The sequence below is a fragment of the Tursiops truncatus genome, chromosome 9 (assembly GCF_011762595.2).
Source record: "Tursiops truncatus isolate mTurTru1 chromosome 9, mTurTru1.mat.Y, whole genome shotgun sequence".
Classification (NCBI taxonomy): domain Eukaryota; kingdom Metazoa; phylum Chordata; class Mammalia; order Artiodactyla; family Delphinidae; genus Tursiops; species Tursiops truncatus.
The window spans coordinates 65344740-65359285 of NC_047042.1; the positions used below are offsets into that span (position 1 = coordinate 65344740).

Here is a 14546-nt window from a genome sequence, read left to right on the forward strand (position 1 = left end):
AAAAAAAAAAAAAAAAAAAAAAAAGAGGGGGGGATCAAATTAAGCTCCTCAAATTTCAAAAGGATTTCAACCCAATCCCCAGATCAACTGACTCCTTAAGGCATATGTGGTTGCAAGCAACTGCCAGGAATAAAGAGTAATTGCACTCTGCACCCTAATCAGTAGGAATAATATTGAACTCACTGCCATCTACACAGTTGGTGACTGCATTGTTTTCAATGGGAGAATGTTATAAACAGACATAAGGTTTACTAATAGGAAATTTATTTAATCACTTAAGGTATTCATAAAACTTTAAGATGGAATAAGCAGTGGTGAAGGATAATATCCTCCCAGCATGCCAAACTGGAACCCTCAATACATTTTTCCCTTAGAATCAAATTCTCCAATCAGTTTTTACCTCTTTCTTTATTTTTTATTTTTTATTTTTTCCGGTACGCGGGCCTCTCACTGTTGTGGCCTCTCCCGCTGCAGAGCACAGGCTCCGGACACGCAGGCTCAGCGGCCATGGCTCATGGGCCCAGCCACTCCGCGGCATGTGGGATCCTCCCGGACCGGGGCACGAACCCACGTCCCCTGCATCGGCAGGCGGACTCTCAACCACTGCGCCACCAGGGAGGCCCTATCTCTTTCTTTATTAATACAAAATGAGACTTCAGAGATACTCAGGGGGCCCTCATACGGCTGTGTGTCTAACATCAATTCTGCCAAATATAGTATTGACTCTATGACTAAAAGTGTTCCAAGTTTCAGACAAAGATCTAGAGTGTTAAAACAGACTTATGCTTAAATTAAGGATCTTCTGAAGAGTTTTACTCAAACTTGACCATTTTTGCTTTCACCTAAATGTTAATCCAATTGGGAAAAGAGATTTCTTTCCATATTTATTTGTTCATTTCAAAAACCTTTAATGTATAGGAAAAATAATGGATGAGTTCTATAAGACATGCTTTAGTACTTTAATTCTGGTCTTTATTTCTGCTCTCAAATTTTTTTTCCAGAACCCTTACTTTTAATAATTAAAATAAAAGTTCAAGTCAAACCAAATTTCTTCTTCCTTTCATTTCACCATCTTAAAATTTGGCAAGTTTTGCTTGAGAAAATGGAGCACACTAGAGTGCTTTTGTGGACACATCCTGTTTTTCAGGTGCAAGACAGCTCAGGATATTTCCTGTTCCACCACCACTGATGGAAAAATAACTCAAAAAGTGAATCCTATTGAAAGTGGGTCAGAAGCATCTTCTTAACAAAGCTCAGAATGTTTTTATAAACTCTTATACGTCTCACACTTGGAACTTGCTAAAGATAAGCTCTGAATGGTGTCCAAAACATCTTTATATTTGGCAGTTGTGAATGACTATCATAACTTGAAAGGTGAGAAATGCAGGTAAGTTTTTAGCTTTTATCAAATAAAAAGTTCTTCACTCCCACAGGTTTACATCTGAGCCTGCATGAAATGGGAAAGCAATCGTAGTTTTCCTGTCTATTCCCATCGATTGGGAAACACATCCACTTTTATTGAAATGTCTTATAATATCAGGGCACATTTCCACTTTGTGTTTTAAATTCTAAGTTGTGGTCCTAAATTCCTAGAGTAATCAAAGGCTGTGAAACTTCACAGAATGAAGAGTCTTTTAAAAGGGCACCTGAAAATAAAAGAAGTTGTTTTGGTGAACACTGATCAACTCCCAAGCTTGCCGCTGCAGGGGATCGTGTTTGAAGTGTGAGGAGACAGGAATGAAGCCAGAAGTTCAGCTCTCAACAGGGAAGAGACACATCCAAGCTCCCTCTGGTTCGTGTTGGCCAGCACCAAAGCAGCCGCAGGATACAAAGGCAGCAGGAGATCTGCTCAACACTGGTACCTGGAGAAGCACTCCTCATTAGAAAAAGCAGAAGAGAAGACCGTCTTCTACTGCAGAACTGACTATTCTCAAATACCAACTACTCATCTCAGTCATTAATTCTTCAGACCAAAACTTTGATCTCAGTGATGGTAAAAGTTCAAACCCAGTGTGAAGATACAGAAAAAAATGTGGCTTCTGAGGTAAAGCGAAGAGCTGAAGAACTAACCAACCAGTTAATCAATGCGGCGCATCTGAAGAGTCTTCTTTTCCTCAATAGTGGACTCTTTTCTCTCCATTACTTGTAATTATTCCAACTCATCACTTAGCTTTTGCTAGGCAGATAGAGACATAGTAAAGTATCGCCATGAGCACCGTTACCCTTCCTGTGTTGTCGTAATATCAACTACGTGCAATTATTTTAAGCTTCACAAGTATAAAAATGTAAAATAGTTAATATTCACTGTATAACCTACTAAAGATTACAACAACTACATTGATAAGAAAACATCAGATGGATGAGTCACCAAACTAGATTTCACTTCCATCCACCACTTACAGGGACCTCTCCACCAATGAGGTTCCTACTGTTATTAAAATGACCTAGAAGTTGTTTCTAAATTCTAAGCAGAAAACCCCATCAAACTCAAAGAGGCTAAAGGATGAGAAGGAAAATTCAGAAAAAGTATCCTTACTTTTGCCCCTCAATTTTCATAATTGTGCCATTCTTCTAAAAGATGAAGGAAGAAACCACATTCATATTTAGGTGGTCTCAATGGAATGTCCAGTATATTTTTTCTTCAAAGTTAGATTATGTTGCATACATCAAAAATAAACATTATTAGCAACAACTATTTTATATCAGACTTCAGTATTAGCTATTTCTCACATATTAAAACAGACAAACCAAACCTTCCAACATCCATCTCATTTCATCACACATAGAATCTCTGTGAGACAGGGAGGCAAATACTGTTACACAGGTAGCAGACTGAGGCATAGAAGTTAAGACCCAGCTCAAAATAAGATTAGTTCCAATCTCCTAACACCTAGTGCTCAGAACAGTAGCTGAAGTAAGACAAAGTTAGGAATCATGAACGAATCATTTACACTTGACTAAGTTACATGTTACCACTTGAAGAGAGGAAGTCAGACTCTGAGAAGTTCTAACCCTCACATAACGAGCCTCATCCATGGAGCATTTCAAGGCTGGGAAGACAACTAGCTTACACCTGCCCTTTTCCAAGTTTCATTCCTCTAGAGTCCTTGCAGAACAGCAGCATCTCCCAGCATGATGCCAAGAACCTGACCCAGTTCAGTAACAGTGTTCCCCATACACCTCTAAGGGAAAAAGAGAGATTCTCTATTTGTTTCATAAATATTAACACAGGTTTTTCCTTCCATCAATCATGGAGCCTGGAGACTCTGACACAAGAGTGAAAGAACTTAGGCTGCTGCTCTCAAGGAGTCTACATTCTTATTCTCAACAACTGGATAATGGACTGAAACAGTAAAAGAACAAAAAGATACCAGATGCTACTGAATTACTTTATACCTACCTAATTCCATTATGGCATCAGAATAGGAAAGCAAAGGGCTTCCCTGGTGGCGCAGTGGTTGAGAGTCTGCCTGCTGATGCAGGGGATACGGGTTTGTGCCCCGGTCCGGAAAGATCCCACATGCCGCGGAGCGGCTGGGCCCGTGAGCCATGGCTGCTGAGCCTGCGTGTCCGGAGCCTGTGCTCCGCAACGGGAGAGGCCATAAGAGTGAGAGGCCCGTGTACCACAAACAAAATAAATAAATAAAAATTAAAATTAAAAAAAAAAAAGAATAGGAAAGCAAAATCTATCTGATGAGTTTTTACAAGCCCAACATTTTCTGGCCTCTGCCTCTTTCTCTGTCCCCACCTCCTACTCTGCTCCTTTTTGTTCAATCTCCTCTGACCACCCAGGAAGTCTTGAAGTTCTTCAGATTTATCACACTTTCCACCCACTGTTCCCACAACTTCCCATAGCTGGCATGTTCACCGAATTCAGGACTCAGCCCAAATGTCATCTCCTCAGAGAAGCCTTCTCTACATGACCTAATGCCAGTAAAATTGGCACACACACCCCAGCACACACATTCCCAGTCATCCTCTCCCTCTCTCTCTCACTCACCCCCCTTCACTCATCACTTATCACTACCTTGCAACATATTATATATTCATCTGTTTGTTTATTGTGATTCCACGCCAGAGTATAAGCTCTATGAGGGCAGGAATGCTGTATTCTTCACTATTATGTCTATAGTCACATAGTATATTCTCAATGAATATTTGGTGAATGAGGAAGTGAATAAATGAATAAATTGATCAGATTCTGAGGAAGTCATTTATTTCTTAGATGCTTTAAGGCAATTCCTCAGAAATACAGTGAAAAATAACAGGTTGCAGATCAGTAAGTGTGTGAACTGGAGAGACTGGGGAAGGCAATAGAAGAAAGAATTGGTTACTTAAGAATGGTGCAAATTAAGTATTACCAGAGTGTAGTTGGAAAAATTGGTGGGCATCAGACTTGGGTTCCAGTCACAGTCATGGAATCAGAATGCTCTAAACAAGAAAAAAAAGCTGGGAATAATCAAAATGATGTGATGTATGTGAAATTGTTTTATAGCAATATAAACAAGTAGAAATAAGCATACAGCAATCACATGTTACTTCCCCCTAACTTCCCCTCTCCACTAACAACCACTGCAGGCATCTTCATCAATCACGAATAATAAACTTAACTCCTCTCTGCCATAACTAAACAGGGCATCAGAATCGCCAACACATTAGTAAATCATAATTTTTTAAAGCCTTTTAGCAAAGTAGACAAATTAGGAGTAGAGCAGAATTTTCTTCCTAAAGGATATCTACAAAAAACAATAATCATTCTTAATTATAAACCATCAAGCTTTCCCTTTAAAATCAAAACCAAGGCAAGGAAGTCAAATAGCACAACCTCTATTAAATATTGTATGGCAGGTCTCAGCCTACACAATAAGACAAGAAAAACAAACAAGCATTATAAGGATTGGAAGGGAGAGAAAGCAGATTTGTCATTATTTGGATGATATGATTGTCTACTAGAAACCTTATTAGTATTAATAAGACATTTGTCAAGGTTTCTGCATATAAGATCAAAATACAGAAGTGATTTGCATTTCTATACACCAGCAAGAAAGCATTAGAAATAGCAGTCTTTTAAATATACAATAATAACAAAAGAGATTTTTACAAGATCTTTCTGTATAAGATAATAAAATTTACTGAAAAATATTAAACACCAAAATAAATGGAGAGATATCTAAAGTTTATGAATAAGAGGAATCAACATTGTAAAGACATCAACAAGGACATATAACACACATAAAGGCTGGAGAAAGGTCTACAGACAGACAGAAGCTTGCTATATGCTAAGGCTGACACTGCAGACCAGTGTGGGGAAAAATGAACTATTTAATAAATGGCTCTGGAACAATGAAGGAAAAAATTAAATTCAACCCCTGCCTCACAATTTACATTAAATGGAACCATTCCTGAGATTAAGTATTAAAATGAACAGAAAGAAAATCTTTAAAAATATATACAAGAACATCTTAATTATCATAGGATAAGAAGGATACCTTACACAAGATATAAATAGTCCAAAACATAAAGAAAATGATCAATTCACCTACAATATAATTAAAAACTATTTATCAAAAGGTACCATAAGAAAAATATAATATAAAAATATGTCACATATTGAGAAGATATATGTAACATAATGAACAAAGACTTAATACATATAATATATAAAGAATTCCAATGAATCAATATGAAAAGAATATGCAAGCCAAAAGGTATACCCAGGCATTTCATCCAAGAGAAAATATGAAGGTCAATAAACCTATGAAAAGATGGTCAACTTCATAAGTAATTGAAGAAATGCAAAGAAACCTCAATATAACACCATTTTATATGCATGAGACTAGAAAATTTATACAACCTGACAATCTCAAGTACTGACAAATAGATGAAGACACAGGAAGTTTCATATAGCCATGGGAAGAATTTAAATTAGCACAACTACTTTAGGAATACACTATCATTGCCTAGTAAAGCCATAGGTTGTACACACTAAAACATGGCTCCTCCTCCTGGGTATACATCCTGGAGAAACTCTTGATCATCTAGGAGAAGTGTACGAAAATATTCACAGCATCACCCTAACAGCAAGAAACTGGAAACAACTCAAATAAATGTCTAACCCAAGAAAAATAAACTGCAGCATATCCATAAAGAAGAATATACTGTAAAGAGTGAAAATGAACTACAGCTACCAATACATACATCAACATGAGTGAATAGCAAAAACATAATTTTAATGTTGAGCAAGTCACAGAAAAGATCATAAAGAATAATTCAATTTTTTATAAAGTTGCAAAATATAGTTTATATTTGTGTAACTCTAAAAATTAAACAAAAAATCATTAATAAAATATTCAAGACAAAGGTTACAAGGTTGAGGGAATGAAATGGGATCAGGGCTTCAAAGGCACTGGTGATGTTCTATTTCTTAGGCTGGGTGGTAGGTACCTGGGTATTAATTTTATTATTCTTCATTAAACAATATATATCTTTCATATATCATCATTTGTCTATATAGTGCACTTAATAAAATTATAGAATTCCATCATAATTTATTAAAATAAAAATGTTAGATCTAGAGGAACCAAGATGGCAGAGTAGAAGGACGTGCTCTCACTCCCTCTTGCGAGAACACCAGAATCACAACTAGCTGCTGGACAATCATTGACAGGAAGAGACTGGAACTCACGAAAAAAGATACCCCACATCCAAAGACAAAGGAGAAGCCACAATGAGACAGTAGGAGGGGTGCAATCACAGTAAAATCAAATCCCATAACTGCTGAGTGGGTGACTCACAGACTGGAGAACACTTATACCACAGAAGTCCACCCACTGGAGTGAAGGTTCTGAGCCCCATGTCAGGCTTCCCAACCTGGGGGTCCGACAACAGGAGGAGGAATTCCGAGAGAATCAGACTTTGAAGGCTAGTGGGAATTGATTGCAGGACTTCGATAGGACTGGGGGAAACAGACTCCACTCTCGGAGGGCACACACAAAGTAGTGTGAACATCGGGACCCAGGGGAAGGAGCAGTGACCCCAGGGGAGACTGAACCAGACCTACCTGCTAGTGCTGGAGGGTCTACTGTAGAGGCGGGTGGGTGGCTGTGGCTTACAGTAGGGACAAGAACACTGGCAGCAGGAGTTCTGGGAAGTACTCCTTGGCGTGAGCCCTCCCAGAGTCTGTCATTAGACCCACCAAAAAGCCCAGGTAGGGTCCAGTATTGAGTTGCCTCAGGCCAAACAACCAACAGGGAGGGAACCCAGCCGCACCCATCAACAGTCAAGTGGATTAAAGTTTTACTGAGCTCTGCTCACCACAGCAACAGTCAGCTCTACCCACCACCAGTCCCTCCCATCATGAAACTTACACAAGCCTCTTAGATAGCCTCATCCGCCAGAGGGCAGACAGCAGAAGCAAGAAGAACTATAATCCTGCAGTCTGTGGAAGAAAAACCACATTCACAGAAAGATGGACAAGATGAAAAGGCAGAGGGCTATGTACAAGATGGAGAAGATAAAACTACAGAAAAACAACTAAATGAACTGGAGATAGGCAACCTTCCAGAAAAACAATTCAGAATAATGATAGTGAAGATGATCCAGGACCTCGGAAAAACAATGGAAGCAAAGATCAAGAAGATGCAAGAAATGTTTAACAAAGACCTAGAAGAATTAAAGAACAAACAAACAGAGATGAACAATACAATAACTGAAATGAAAACTACACTAGAAGGAATCAATAACAGAATAACTGAGGCAGAAGAACGGATAAGTGACCTGGAAGACCGAATGGTGGAATTCACTGCTGTGGAACAAACTAAGAAAAAAGAATGAAAAGAAATTAAGACAGTCTAAGAGACCTCTGGGACAACATTAAACACAAAAACGTTTGCATTATAGGGGTTCCAGAAGAAGAGAGAGAGAAAGGACCAGAGGAAATATTTGAAGAGATTATAGTCGAATCGAAAACTTCCTTAACATGGGAAAGGAAATAACCACCCAAGTCCAGGAAGCACAGTGAGTCCCATACAGGATAAACCCAAGGAGAAACACGCTGAGACACATAGTAATCAAATTGGCAAAAATGAAAGACAAAGAAAAATTATTGAAAGCAGCAAGAGAAAAATGACAAATAACATACAAGGGAACTCCCATAGGTTAAGAGCTGATTTCTTAGGAGAAACTCTACAAACCAGAAGGGAGTGGCATGACATTCTTAAAATGATGAAATGGAAGAACCTACAAACAGCATTACTCTACCCAGCAAGGATCTCATTCAGATTCGATGGAGAAATCAAAAGCCTTACAGACAAGCAAAAGCTAAGAGAATTCAGCACCACCAAACCAGCTCTACAACAAATGCTAAAGGAACTTCTCTAAGTGGGAAACACAAGAGAAGAAAAGGACCTACAAAAACAAACCCAAAACAATTAAGAAAATGGTCATAGGAACACACATATCAATAATTACCTTAAACGTGAATGGATTAAATGCTCCAAATAAAAGACACAGGCTTGCTGAATGGATACAAAAACAAGACCCATGTATATGCTGTCTACAAGAGACCCATCTCAGACCTAGAGACACATACAGACTGAAAGTGAGAGGATGGAAAAAGATATTCCATGCAAATGGAAATCAAAAGAAAACTGGAGTAGCTATACTCATATCAGATAAAATAGACTTTAAAATAAAGAATGTTACAAGAGACAAGGAAGGACACCACATAATGATCAAGGGATCAACCCAAGAAGAAGATTTAACAATTATAACTACATATGCACCCAACATAGGAGCACCTCAATACATAAGGCAACTGCTAACAGCTCTAAAAGAGGAAATCGACAGTAACACAATAATAGTGGGGGACTCTTAACACCTCACTTACACCAATGGACAGATCATCCAAAATGAAAATAAATAAGGAAACAGAAGCTTTAAATGACAAAATAGACCAGATAGATTTAATTGATATTTATAGGACATTCCATCCAAAAGCAGCAGATTACACTTTCTTCTCAAGTGCGCACAGAACATTCTCCAGGACAGATCACATCTTGGGTCACAAATCAAGCCTCAGTACATTTAAGAAAATTGAAATCATATCAAGCATCTTTTCTGATCACAATGCTCTGAGATTAGAAATGAATTACAGGGAAAAAAACGTAAAAAACACAAACACATGGAGGCTAAACAATACATTACTAAATAACCAAGAGATCACTGAAGAAATCAAAGATGAAATCAAAAAATACCTAGAGACAAATGACAATGAAAACATGACGACCCAAAACCTAATGGACGCAGCAAAAGCAGTTCTAAGAGGGTTGTTTACAGCTATACAAGCATAACTCAAGAAAGAAGAAAAATCTCAAATAAACAATTTAACCTTACACCTAAAGGAACTAGAGAAAGAAGAACAAACAAAACCCAAAGTTAGCAGAAGGAAAGAAATCATAAAGATCAGAGCAGAAATAAATGAAATAGAAACAAAGAAAACAATAGCAAAGATCAATAAAAGTAAAAGCTGGTTCTTTGAGAAGATAGACAAAATTGATAAACCATTAGCCAGACTCATCAAGAAAAAGAGGGAGAGGACTCAAATCAATAAAATTAGAAATGAAAAAGGAGAAGTTACAACAGACACCGCAGAAATACAAAGCATCCTAAGAGACTACTACAAGCAACTCTATGCCAATAAAATGGACAACCATGAAGAAATGGACAAATTCTTAGAAAGGTTTAACCTTCCAACACTGAACCAGGAAGAAACAGAAAAAATGAACAGACCAATCACAAGCACTGAAATTGAAACTGTGATTAAAACTCTTCCAACAAACAAAAGTCCAGGACCAGATGGCTTCACAGGTGAATTCTATCAAACATTTAGAGAAGAGCTAACACCCATCCTTCTCAAACTCTTCCAAAAAATTTCAGAGGAAGGAACACTGCCAAACTCATTCTATGAGGCCACCATCACCCTGATACCAAAACCAGATAAAGATACTACAAAAAGAGAAAATTACAGACCAATATCACTGATGAATATAGATGTAAAAGTCCTCAACAAAATACTAGCAAACAGAATCCAACAACACATTAAAAGGATCAAACACCATGATCAAGTGGGATTTATCCCAGGGATGCAAGGATTCTTCAATACACGCAAATCAATCCATGTGATACACCGTATTAACAAATGGAAGAATAAAAACCATACGATCATCTCAGCAGATGCAGAAAAAGCTTTTGACAAAATTCAACACCCGTTTATGATAAAAACTCTCCAGAAAGTGGGCATACAGGGAACCTACCTCAACATAATAAAGGTCATATACGACAAACTCAGAGCAAACAGCATTCTCAATGGTGAAAAACTGAAAGCATTTCCTCTAAGATCAGGAACGAGACAAGGATGTCCACTCTCACCACTATTATTCAACATAGTTTTGGAAGTCCTAGCCATGGCAATCAGAGAAGAAAAAGAAATCAAAGGAATACAAATTGGAAAAGAAAAAGTAAAATTGTCACTGTTTGCAGATGACAGGATACTATACATAGAGAATCCTAAAAATGCAACCAGAAAACTACTAGAGCTAATCAATGAATTTGGTAAACTTGCAGGATACAAAATTAATGCACAGATACCTCTTGTATTGCTATACACTAATGATGAAATATATGATAGAGAAATTAAGAAAACACTCCCATTTACCATTGCAACAAAAAGAATAAAATACCTAGGAATAAACCTACCTAGGGAGACAAAAGACCTGTATGCAGAAAACTATAACACACTGATGAAAGAAATTAAAGATAATACCAAGCAGATGGAGAGATATACCATATTCTTGGACTGGAAGAATCAACATTGTGAAAATGACTCTACTACCCAAAGCAATCTACAGATTCAATGCAATCCCTATCAATTTACCAATGGCATTTTTTATGCAACTAGAATAAAAAGTCTTAAAATTTCTATGGAGACAAAAACGACCCTGAATAGCCAAAGGAGTCTTGAGGGAAAAAAACGGAGCTGGAGGAATCAGACTCCCTGACTTCAGACTATACTACAAAGCTACAGTAATCAAGACAATATGGTACTGACACAAAAACAGAAATATAGATCAATGGAACAGGATAGAAAGCTCAGAGATAAACCCACACACCTATGGTCAACTAATCTATGACAAAGGAGGCAAGGATATACAATGGAGAAAAGACAGTCTCTTCAATAAGTGGTGCTGGTAAAACTGGACAGCTACATGTAAAAGAATGAAATTAGAACACTCCTTAACACCATACACAAAAATAAACTCAAAATGAATTCGAGACCTAAATGTAAGACCGGACACTATAAAGCTCCTAGAGGAAAACATAGGAAGAACACTCTTTGACATAAATCACAGCAAGATCTTTTCTGATCCATCTCCTAGAGTAATGGAAATAAAAACAAAAATAAACAAATGGGACCTAATGAAACTTCAAAGCTTTTGTGCAGAAGAGGAAACCATAAACAAGACGAAAAGACAGCCCTCAGAATGGGAGAAAATATTTGCAAACAAATCAACGGACAAAGGATTAATCTCCAAAATATATAAACAGCTCATGCAGCTCAATATTAAAAAAAAAGAAACAACCCAATCCAAAAAGGGGCAGATGACCTAAATAGACATTTGTCCCAAGAAGAGATACAGATGGCCAAGAAGCACATGAAGCACTGCTCAACATCACTAATTATTAGAGAAACTGAAATCAAAACTACAATGATGTATCACGTCACACCAGTTAGAATGGGCATCATCAGAAAATCTACAAACAACAAATGCTGGAGAGGGTGTTGAGAAAAGGGAACCCTCTTGCACTGTTGGCGGGAATGTAAATTGATACAGCCACTATGGAGAAAAGTATGGAGGGTCCTTAAAAAACTAAAAATAGAGTTACCATATGTTCCAGCAATCCAACTACTCAGCATATACCCAGACAAAACCATAATTCAAAAAGACACATGCACCCCAATGTTCATTGCAGCACTATTTACAATAGCCAGGTCATGGAAGCAACCTAAATGCCCATCGATAGACGAATGGATAAAGAAGATGTGGTATATATATACAATGGAGTATTACTCAGCCATGAAAAGGAACGAAATTGAGTCATTTTATGAGACGTGGATGGATCCAGAGACTGTCATACAGAGTCAAGTAAGTCAGAAAGAGAAAAACAAATATCGTATATTAACACATGTATGTGGAACCCAGAAAAATGGTACAGGTGAACTGGTTTGCAGGGCAGAAGTTGAGACATAGATGTAAAGAACAAACGTATGGACACCAAGGGGGGAAAACTGCGGGGGGTAGCGATGGTGGTGTGCTGAATTGGGTGATTGGGATTGACATGTATACACTGATGTGTATAAAATTGATGACTAATAAGAACCTGCTGTATAAAAAAATAAATTAAATTAAATTTAAAAATTAAAAAAAAAACTAATACTAAACTTTCTTTGGGTTATTTGTATGGAAATATGTTAATATAAATGTTTCAGACATTACATGAGATTCCTAAAAATCTTATATGTTCTGGTATAATGTTATAAGTCATAATTCTAGTTATTACTTTAAAATGTATATTTCAGAAATAACTAAATTTCCTTGTCAATTGTATTATTATGAACTTTCATCAAGACTTTAACCGTGGTCATTTTTAAGTCTTTTGTCATTTACAGACAGTTCTGGGTGTACTCTGATGCTTTTGCAAAAATGTTCCTATAAAAGGGTTTCATCTTCAAGGAATTCATGGAAAAGACTCTGACAAGTACAGGTTTCTTGTAACTGACTATACTGCTGAACTGAATGAATAAGCATTTTCAGAACTCTGATGGAAAACTGATGAATTCATAAAAGTGCTAACAAAAGATCAAGATGAAAAAAAATTAATTACATGGGACTGTGTGAACCGATGAGGATGATTATATTTTTTGTGACTTTCTGTATGAATAAAAAAAAAAATGTTAAATTTTGGTATTTATTTACCTAGCAACTTCACTTATATGAAAGGCCAAAGTTTAGCATAATAACAAAAGAATGATGCAGTCCTTTACTAATTAATAAACATTGGAAGTACCTTTAAACTTTCCTGTATATATTTAACTTAGCTATGTGTTAAGAAACTATGCATAACATAGAAGAATCTATAATCTGGTAAAGAATAAATAGTTTCTTTCGTAAAGAAGTAAGGAGCATATTTTCTACTGCTGTAAACTTTAAAAACCTTCAGATTTGAACAGGACAGAATGACTGCTGTTTCTTCCTGATTCTCTTAATCAGGGGCATGTTCCTTATTCCTTGCCTGAAATTTCCTCCTCTCATGCACCTCCTGCATCACTCCCTTGATGAGTTGATGGCTTGTCATGTGATTATTTAGCTAGTCCAGGGGATGATGGGCTGGGGGTGGGGTTCATACAGAGAGAAATGAGAAAGCAGTTGAGATGTAGGCTCAGAAATACCTTTTTTCCATGTCCCTGTTACTAAAACTAATAAAAAGTAACTGTCAAAAGTAAAATCCTGAAATGACTTAAGTCGCTACAAATACTTGCTAGTAATTGCCCTTTAGTCATTCTCTTGACCTTTTGTATTGAGTATAGGATGAACATTGGCTCTTCTCAGTTTCAGTTAAAAAAAAAACAAAAAATGAGCTTCTAGTTTCAAAAATCTCTGATTAATCACAAATAATCTAGTCCTGATCCCTAATTTTAAAAATAAGAAAACTACCCAGAGAAGTTAAATGACAGAGGCAAGAAACATATCTTCATATGTTTAAGACCATAACTTCTGAGGTCAGAGGGCCTAGGTTGGAATCCTGACTGTGTCACTAACTAGCCAGGTGACTCTGGCCAAATACCTTCCCTTAAGCTCTCCAGGCCTCAGTAACTCGTCTGTAAAACGGGAATAATACTGCTACCTCATAAGGTTACTATGATGATTAAATGATGCCAAGTGCTCCCATGAGAACCTGGCACACAATAAATGTTCAGTAAATGTTTATTATCTTTATTTCCTAAGGTCATAAAGCCTGGTAGTTCCAAAACAGAATTTTCTATAGATTTCTCTTTCTATCCATCCAACCCTAACCTACAGATCTCATTTTTAAAGTTATAGCAGCTTAATAATTAACATTTTTTATAACTTTGAATTGTACTAATATACTTTTCTCTCCTTCCCAGGGCTAACTGGAACATATGCAAGTGCATTTCAAACTTATAAAAATGCAGTAATTCAATAAATAATTGTCCCTCTACTTTCTGTCAATCCCTTCAGTCTAGTTTACACATTTAATGGGTGTTTTCAGCTGTGTTTCTAGATAAATCCTTCACTCATTAAGGGATCTGGCAGTTGGCGCTTCTCTCCATCACTCTTTTTTTCATAATTATCTTTCTTTTCCACCTGGCATAGAGCAAAAGGGAGCTTGAGATTATCATGAGACATCTCCCCAGTCAGACAGGCTTTTATGATGGCAAATGAAGCTAGAAGCCCATCCTGAGGTTT

General features: G+C 37.1%; 1 protein-coding gene across 7 annotated transcripts in view; it reads right to left on the reverse strand.

The window, feature by feature from the left end:
• The window catches only part of ELMO1 (engulfment and cell motility 1), a 550854-nt gene that overhangs the window by 468995 nt on the left and 67313 nt on the right, over positions 1-14546 (reverse strand). Inside the window, exon 1 of one of the 7 annotated variants that reach the window (XM_073809832.1) lies at positions 4362-4380. The exons of the other annotated variants lie outside the window; for them this stretch is intronic. The gene's annotated coding sequence lies outside the window, so the exon portion shown is untranslated. Of the gene's footprint in view, positions 1-4361; positions 4381-14546 lie in introns of those variants that run through there. 7 annotated transcript variants of the gene reach the window in all.